The sequence below is a fragment of the Pseudophryne corroboree genome, chromosome 3, assembly GCF_028390025.1.
Source record: "Pseudophryne corroboree isolate aPseCor3 chromosome 3, aPseCor3.hap2, whole genome shotgun sequence".
NCBI classification, from domain to species: domain Eukaryota; kingdom Metazoa; phylum Chordata; class Amphibia; order Anura; family Myobatrachidae; genus Pseudophryne; species Pseudophryne corroboree.
Genome location: NC_086446.1, coordinates 66,901,612 through 66,909,797, shown reverse-complemented (window position 1 = coordinate 66,909,797; position 8,186 = coordinate 66,901,612). Strand labels below are relative to the sequence as shown.

Genomic DNA, 8,186 nt, shown 5'->3' with positions numbered 1-8,186 from the left:
TCCCCTTTATACGGCAATACTTCCATATGCCGTTTGGAATCCGCATCACCTGACCACTGTCGCGTCCATAACCCTCTTCTGGCAGAAATGGACAGCGCACTTACTCTTGATGCCAGAGTGCAAATATCCCTCTGTGCATCTCGCATATATAGAAATGCATCTTTTAAATGCTCTATAGTCAATAATATACTGTCCCTGTCCAGGGTATCAATATTTTCAGTCAGGGAATCCGACCAAGCCACCCCAGCGCTGCACATCCAGGCTGAGGCGATTGCTGGTCGCAGTATAACACCAGTATGTGTGTATATACTTTTTAGGATATTTTCCAGCTTCCTATCAGCTGGCTCCTTGAGGGCGGCCGTATCAGGAGACGGTAACGACACTTGTTTTGATAAGCGTGTGAGCGCTTTATCTACCCTAGGGGGTGTTTCCCAACGCGCCCTAACCTCTGGCGGGAAAGGGTATAATGCCAATAATTTTTTAGAAATTAGCAGTTTTTTATCGGGGGAAACCCACGCTTCATCACACACCTCATTTAATTCATCTGATTCAGGAAAAACTACGGGTAGTTTTTTTACACCCCACATAATACCCTTTTTTATGGTACTTGTAGTATCAGAAATGTTCAAAACCTCCTTCATTGCCGTAATCATGTAACGTGTGGCCCTACTGGAAATCACGTTTGTTTCCTCACCGTCGACACTGGAGTCAGTGTCTGGGTCTGTGTCGACCATCTGAGGTAACGGGCGCTTTAGAGCCCCTGACGGTGTTTGAGACGCCTGGACAGGTACTAACTGATTTGCCAAAATATAAAAAAATATGGATCAGACAATAGCGCTAAGTGGATTGTGAGCCGCCTAGATATATTCAGGTGATTCCCAGTCACCAATACTAAATAATCTAAATATACAAATTTTGAATATAGCTTGGGCGCTACCACCTTATACACATACGAGCAAAATTACTCGGTGAGAAAAGTCAATAATATTGTCCAGAAAGATTTCCTTATTCATCCATAGGTCCACCTTCTTCCAAACAATCCTCACATCAAAGAACGTCCTATGTAGTGGATGTCCTTACAAAAAAGGAGAAGTACAAAAGCACATATAGTGTAGTAATTTAGGTTTTTAAAATTGGTAATTTATTTTGATTCCAATAAAATATAAAATGATGATGGTTTACATAAAAGTGAAAGCAATCACTTTAACATTAGTAAAAAATGGAACCGTACCGTGCCAAGCTCCCAGCATGGAGCAATGGAAAGAGCAACAAATTTTGGAGTTTTCCGGAATTCCTCCTTACTCCTTCCAAGCTAGACGCCGACAGCAGGACTAGGTAAGTTCCTTTCCAATTATGGATGCAGGTAAATGGATCAGGAAGCCGCCAACGCGTTTCGAGTTCTTATCAACTCTTCCTCAGGGCAGAATGTTTCTGCCCTGATTCTGCCCTGAGGAAGAGTTGATAAGAACTCGAAACGCGTTGGCGGCTTCCTGATCCATTTACCTGCATCCATAATTGGAAAGGAACTTACCTAGTCCTGCTGTCGGCGTCTAGCTTGGAAGGAGTAAGGAGGAATTCCGGAAAACTCCAAAATTTGTTGCTCTTTCCATTGCTCCATGCTGGGAGCTTGGCACGGTACGGTTCCATTTTTTACTAATGTTAAAGTGATTGCTTTCACTTTTATGTAAACCATCATCATTTTATATTTTATTGGAATCAAAATAAATTACCAATTTTAAAAACCTAAATTACTACACTATATGTGCCTTTGTACTTCTCCTTTTTTGTAAGGACATCCACTACATAGGACGTTCTTTGATGTGAGGATTGTTTGGAAGAAGGTGGACCTATGGATGAATAAGGAAATCTTTCTGGACAATATTATTGACTTTTCTCACCGAGTAATTTTGCTCGTATGTGTATAAGGTGGTAGCGCCCAAGCTATATTCAAAATTTGTATATTTAGACTAACTGATTTGCCGGCTGTCTCATGTCGTCAACAGTCTTTTGTAAAGTGCTGACGCTATCACGTAATTCCTTCCATAAGACCATCCAGTCAGGTGTCGACTCCCTAGGGGGTGACATCACTATAACAGGCAATTGCTCCGCCTCCATACCATTTTCCTCCTCATACATGTCGACACAAACGTACCGACACACAGCACACACACAGGGAATGCTCTGATAGAGGACAGGACCCCACTAGCCCTTTGGGGAGACAGAGGGAGAGTTTGCCAGCACACACCAGAGCGCTATATATATACAGGGATAACCTTATATAAGTGTATTTCCCTAATATAGCTGCTATATTGATTAATCTGCCAAATTAGTGCCCCCCCTCTCTTGTTTTACCCTGTTTCTGTAGTGCAGGACTGCAGGGGAGAGTCAGGGAGACGTCCTTCCAGCGGAGCTGTGAGGGAAAATGGCGCTTGTGTGCTGAGGAGATAGGCTCCGCCCCCTTCTCGGCGGCCTTTCTCCCGCTTTTTTAAGGAAAACTGGCAGGGGTTAAATACATCCATATAGCCCAGGAGCTATATGTGATGTATTTTTCGCCATCTAAGGTGTTTTTATTGCGTCTCAGGGCGCCCCCCCCCTGCGCCCTGCACCCTCAGTGACCGGAGTGTGAAGTGTGCTGAGAGCAATGGCGCACAGCTGCGGTGCTGTGCGCTACCTTATTGAAGACAGGACGTCTTCTGCCGCCGATTTCCCGGACTCTTCTGTCTTCTGGCTCTGTAAGGGGGCCGGCGGCGCGGCTCTGGGACCTATCCATGGCTGGGCCTGTGATCGGTCCCTCTGGAGCTAATGTCCAGTAGCCTAAGAAGCCCAATCCACTCTGCACGCAGGTGAGTTCGCTTCTTCTCCCCTTAGTCCCTCGGTGCAGTGAGCCTGTTGCCAGCAGGACTCACTGAAAATAAAAAACCTAACTTAAACTTTTACTCTAAGCAGCTCAGGAGAGCCACCTAGTATGCACCCTTCTCGTTCGGGCACAAAAATCTAACTGAGGCTTGGAGGAGGGTCATAGGGGGAGGAGCCAGTGCACACCAGGTAGTCCTAAAGCTTTTACTTTTGTGCCCAGTCTCCTGCGGAGCCGCTATCCCCCATGGTCCTGACGGAGTCCCAGCATCCACAAAGACGTCAGAGAAATATAGTTGGTGCGTGCCAAAAATATGGGGCGTGGCTTCTTCATTGGGAAGGGACATGGCCACAGTTATCCCCCTGTACTTGTGCCCCCCAGTAGATGTGCTCCCTGTTGCTGTGCCCCCTAGCTGTGCCCCCCAGTAGATTTGCCACCTGAAGCAGTGCCCCCTGTAGCTGTGCCCCTTGTAGCAGTGCCCCCAGTTGATTTGCCACCAGTAGCTGTGCCCCCAGTAGTTGTGCCCCAGTTGATTTGCCCCCAGTAGCTGTGCCCCCTGTAGCAGTGCCCCCAGTAGTTGTGACCCCTGTAGCTGTGCCCCAGTTGATTTGCCCCCTGTAGCTGTGCCCCATGTAGCAGTGCCCCCAGTAGTTGTGACCCCTGTAGCTGTGCCCCCTGTAGTAGTGCTGCTTGCAAACACCAAAACAAAAACAATACTTAACAGCCCCGCTCCTGCTTCCGGACCGCTGCTGCGCTGACCTCCGTCTCCGGACGCTGGCTCCTCTCTATGGGAGAGACATCATGACGTCTCTCCCATAGCATCGCTGCACAAACACTAGAGGTCAATTATGACCTCTAGTGTCTGTCACTGGAGCCGGCTTCAGCGGGCGCCCGCATACCCCACTGCGCCTGCTGCAGCCGAGGAGTGCGGGCATTAGGAGTAGCGGCTCTTGCCACATCGTCGGCGCCCTGGGCAAAAAGCCTGCTTGGCCGTGGTAAGAGCCGCTACTGATGGTTGACATGCGTTAGGTCAACACTAACAAAAGTTCGACGGGTTCAAATGCTCACCACACATATGCTTGACACAACTTTTAAAGTTTTTTTATTTTTATACCTTACTCATAATTCACCAGCCACATGGAGTACGATAGGGAATAGTAACCTGTGCCGAGCGAAGTGAGCCATGCAAGGGGACGCGGTCCACTACCTGGGGTTCTCTGTGCTCTGACGGTGAAAACAACACCAAAATATTTTTTTTTAAATACTGCATCGACCAATTTTTTGTGTCAACCATTTTCCATGTCGCCCTTTTCATATGACGACCTTTTGACAGTGTCCACTAAATTACATGTCATCATTTTGTCAGTGTCGACCTAACGCATGTTGACCATAAGGGGTCGACCTAGACATTGTAGATATCCTATACCACACTCAATAATAGCAGCTGTAATGTGTATAATATGTTTTATATGAGTGGATGACAGGGATAATAGCAGCTGCTGTATAATGTGTAATATTAGCAGATCACCAACAAGTACAAGTTCTTATAACTAGTTGCTCAGCAGCTGCTGCTCCCACTTTCACTTCCCATTCCCAGTGTAAATTAATTGTTAATAAACAGTTTGCATGTGTTAAGTCCTCCGTGTAATGTGAGGTGTAGACTATAGCAAGATGGCCACCATCCTGCTCCTGTCCGGATGAGGGTCAGAGTAACAATAACTGTTATTCCCCTCTATTGTCACCATGTCAGTAACCCTTAGTGGCGCACTCTGTACACAGCTGGGGTGGGACAGATATGTGTCCGTCCCTACGCCGGATACTGGAGACCACAGGAAAATGGCCGCCGCTGCCTCCTGCGCCCGCCCCCTGCAGTATGCGTCTCGCACTGCGCCTGCGCGCTGTTACATCCGGGAGACTTGGTGGAGGGAGCAGGGAAGGTGTTGCTGGTCAGTATTTGTTATAGTGCTATGCATATGTGCGGGGCTCCCCATACTGGGTGCTGTACTGTGTGTGGGGAGAGGGGTGGTGGATGTGTGTGAAAGGGCAGCAGCCTCTAGTACTGGCAGGCCTGTGAGTGTGTGAGGCCTGGGCTCACACACAGGGTAGTGCTATGTACAGGGGATGCAGGGCCCAGTATACCTGTGTCCTCACACAGTACCTGCAGCTGGTGCCCTGTGTTATACCAGCACCAGTGTCCCTGCATGTTACTTACCATTGTCTGTACTTTATACCAGCACCAGTGTCTGCAATCTGCATATTACCATTGTCTAGACTTATCATATTATCTATTTAACCTGGGACACTCCTGAGTTACACAGGTTCTGTGGCTGCTTAAAACCAGGTAACATGCAGGCTTGTAGTCAGCCATCCACAGAACCTGTGTAATTCATGAGTGTCCCAGGTTAAAGGGATAATCTGGCCAGCCTACATTGTCCCTACTTTATGCCAACACCTGTGTCCCTGCTTTTTACCGTCGTCCCTACATTATGCCGGCTTCAGTGACCCTGCATTATGTTGGTGTCCCTGTATATTACCATTGTCCCTATTTTATACCAGCACCAGTGTCCCTGCATTATGCCAATGTCCCTGTATATTGCTATTGCCCCTGCATTATACCAATGTTTTTACCCGCTCCAGCACCAATGTACCTGCGTTATACATCACCAGTGTTCCTCATTTTATGCCTGTGTCTCTGTGTTTTAGCAGTGTCCCTGCATTATCCAAGCATTGGTGTCCCTGCTTTTTGATGATGTTTCTACATATACCTGCATCGGTGTCCCTGCGTTGTACACCACCAGTGCCCCTCACATTATACCTGTGTTTATGCAACGTCCCTGCATCATATCAGCCCACGTATTAATACGCAGGATACTATCACAAAGGAAGAAAATAATAAAACCCTAGTAAAGTGTCCAGAGTAAGGTTGTGTTTCAAATATCGAATATGGGTCGTTGAGCCGACCACTATTGGTCGACAGGGTTAAGGGTCGACATGGTCCCTAGGTCGACCTGAGATTTTTTTTTTACATTTTGGTGTCGTTTTTTCCCGTAGAGTGACCGGGCACCCTAATAAGTGCACCGTGTGCCCTCGCTCCACTGCCGCTGCGTTCGATACACATGTTACCGTTCCCAATTGTAGTCCATATGGATCGTAAAGTATGAAAAAGCTAAAAAAATTTGAAAAACTCGTCAACCTTTTGTCATGTCGACCTAGAAACCCTGTTGACCTAATGCATGTCGACCAATAGGGGTCGACCTAATGACTGTTGACGTAAGTGGTGTCGACCTAATGACCGTATCCCCAAACATCGATATATCAAAAGCATTGATCTATGGGGTACTAGCTCAGTAAGCTCACATACAGGGAGTGCTATATACCGGGCACAGCGATCATTTTGCTCTGATATTGCTTTCGATCTTAATTCTGTGGGGTGTCAGTGAGCCCCCAGAAAGTCCGGCCAGCGAGGGACCCCAACTTCTTATTTGGTAGCTATGCAGATTGTTATAACCCGTAACTCTTAATCTGCTATTGAAATGTTTAAAGGATAAATTGTTGGTAGCAATTTATGGGCGGAATTCAAATGTAATTCGCGCCACTAGATGGCGCCCAACGGAGCTATTCATTTGTAGCTTCGTTCAGGCGCGATCGGCTGCTGGCACGGACATTTCAGATCACGCCCCAGAGGGTGCAAGCTGAAATGTGTGAAAAGTGGCCCATATGGGCCTCCAAACGGCCCTTTTCAGGATCGGGTTTAGTTGCTTTATGCGGCTAAACCAGACACTAGAGGGCACGAGCAGCGCGATAATGGGGATCAATTGAATATCGATCCTGCGATTTCCCGTTATTTTGGATGTTAAGTCAGATATATCTACTAGTGTGTACCCAGCATAAAGCATATTATACTGGGTATATCTATAATACCCCTTTCACACCGCAGCTTTAACCCGGTAAATTGCTAATTTTTCAGCCTTCCTAAACGGTTCTAGCTGCTATGTGAAAGGGCCACCTTGAATTTACCGTTTTCAAAATACTGGTATTTTGAAACGGTTAAAAAGCAGGGTCCTACCCGGTTCAGAGCCGTTTCACTGTGCAGTGTGAAAGGCTCTGAAACGGTATTTCCAAGCCACAGGAGGTGATAGGCTGTCTCCATGTGTGATGTCACCAGGCAGAAGCAGGAAGCTGGAGGAGAAACACATCAGACACATGAGAGTGGGTTTAGAAGCGTTTTCTTACTGCAAATATATTCTACAATGGCAACTTGGAGTGATGAAGAGGTGAGGGAGCTGCTAAGAATCAGAGGGGGTGAGGAAATCTGCAGACAAATAACTGGGACAGTCAAGGATGCACTCTTATATAAAAACATGGTTAAAATGCTTCAAGCTGCTGGGTTCCATCGTACGACTATCCAAATTATTAATCATTAATTAATAATTATTAATAATGTGTGGGCCAGAAAGGTCCATTTATAATGACAACCACTGTTTTCTATGGGTGAAACGGGTTCAGTGTGAAAGGTACCAAAACGGTAATGAAATGGTAATATACTGGTTACAACATGCGATGTGAAGGGGGTTTAACTGCTCAGACCCGTTTAAAGAACCGTTTCAAAAGCAGGTTTTGCAATGTGAAAGCAGCATTAGTGTGCACCCAGCATAAAGCATATTATACTGGGTATATCTATTATACCCCTTTCACATCGCACAAATAACCCGGTATCGACACGGCATATTGCCGTGTCGACACGGGTCAGTGTCGATGTGAAAGCACACTGGCTGAATTAGCGGGTCGCCTGACCCGGTAATTCAGCCCGGTAAAAAAGAAGGGTTTTACCCGGGTTGATTACCGGGTCAGGTGCGGTGTGAATGGGAGCCGTCTCGATGCGATACGGTTCCCATTCACAGCATAGGGAGAGGCGGCGCAGGAGATGAGCTCATCTCCCGGCGCCGCCTCCACCCCCACACCTGCTGCTGCTGCTCCCTCCGCTGCTATGGCAACCGACCCGGTATATTGCCGGGTCGGAAAGCCAGCAGCGGAGCGCAAATGCCGGATCCCATCCGGTAAGTACACGTTTGTCTTACCGGGTAGGATCCGGCATTTGCAGTCTGAATGCGGTATTAGTGTGTAGCCAGCATAAAGCACATTATACTGGGTATATCTATTAGTGTGTACCCAGCATAAAGCGTATTATACTGGGTATATCTATTAGTGTGTACCCAGCATAAAGCATATTATACTGGGAATATCTATTAGTGTGTACCCAGCATAAAGCATATTATACTGGGAATATCTATTAGTGTGTACCCAGCATAAAGCGTATTATACTGGGTATATC

The 8,186-nt window shown here is 46.9% G+C and overlaps 1 protein-coding gene across 1 annotated transcript in view; it reads left to right on the top strand.

Annotated features, from left to right (window-relative positions):
- The first annotated feature begins 4,691 nt into the window (after positions 1-4,691).
- Positions 4,692-8,186, top strand: part of LOC135054754 (oocyte zinc finger protein XlCOF6.1-like) — a 30,059-nt gene continuing 26,564 nt past the window's right edge. Inside the window, exon 1 of the mRNA XM_063958060.1 lies at positions 4,692-4,800. The gene's annotated coding sequence lies outside the window, so the exon portion shown is untranslated. The remainder of the gene's footprint in view (positions 4,801-8,186) is intronic.